The 1,036-nt window shown below is 47.7% G+C and overlaps 1 pseudogene; it reads left to right on the top strand.

Moving 5' to 3' along the window:
* The first annotated feature begins 448 nt into the window (after positions 1 to 448).
* LOC148827831 (5S ribosomal RNA) lies at positions 449 to 567 on the top strand (annotated as a pseudogene).
* Positions 568 to 1,036: the final 469 nt, after the last annotated feature.

Here is a 1,036-nt window from a genome sequence, read left to right as displayed (position 1 = left end):
GTACAGCTCTGCTGGTAGTTTTCCTGACCAGAAACACTTTCTCCTGTTCTGTGGCGTTTGGCAGGTACTGCAGGTTATACCTGAGGTCCTGACACTGCAGGGTCAAATCTCTCCATGTCCTTTGCTAGCTCTCTCACAGAATGGAGGTTTATTCTCCTAACTTCTCTGCTGATGGAGATATGGCGGAGATCGTGGTCAGACTTGTCGCTGCTAGAGAGAATGCTTACTAGCGACTCGAATTCAGACCTTTTAGTAACCATCGTTAAACTTAAAAGAGTATTACTTTTAAGTACGAAATCACAGTTTTACCACAGAAAACCACAAGATCAAGTATGCAATCAACCCGGTAGATCGCAAAAAATCACAAAACAATCAAAAAAAGCAGCGTCGTAAAAGAAGTGACGGAGCTGTCCTCTCTATAAGAAGGGTGCCAGTGAGCCCTATTCTCTCTTACGGCTACACCCCCTTGAGCATGCCTGATTTCGTTTGATCTCGGAAGCTAAGCAGGGACGGGCCTGGTTAGTTCTTGGATGGGAGACTGGCTGGGAATACCAGGTGCTGTAAGCTCTTAAGCGCAGGAGGCGCATTATCCCTGCTCGCTCGCTCATTCCCCTGTTCATGTGTGCAGTGCGGCTTTTCCGTCTGTTCATTTGTCAGCTTTGGCGAGACATGGGTGCTTGTGTATTAGCGTGAGCATTTTTTATTCTGATCATGAACAGTTTTACAAGTCCGCAAAGGATCGAGGAAAGGTTTATCGCCAGCTGAAAAGAGACACAGCGCTTCGGCTGTGGAGACTTGTTCGGCTGGCGTTCTGGGAGTCGCGTTTTTCAGAATTGTATTGAGATCGTTTTCCACGGAGCTCAGATGTCAAAGCACAGCAGCAGCTATCCACAGCGATCCTCTATAGCGCCCTTTCTCCCGCAGCTCCGTCCTTATTGGAAGGAAGCAAGAGTGAAAGACTGAAGTGAAACAGAGCGGAGGCGAAGGCAGTGAAGAGAGAGAACGTGGGAAGAAGAGAAAAACGCAAGGGAAAAAA

Source organism: Atractosteus spatula, chromosome 10 (assembly GCF_055471065.1).
Source record: "Atractosteus spatula isolate fAtrSpa1 chromosome 10, fAtrSpa1.hap1, whole genome shotgun sequence".
Lineage (NCBI taxonomy): Eukaryota > Metazoa > Chordata > Actinopteri > Semionotiformes > Lepisosteidae > Atractosteus > Atractosteus spatula.
This window is presented reverse-complemented; position numbering and strand designations above follow the sequence as displayed.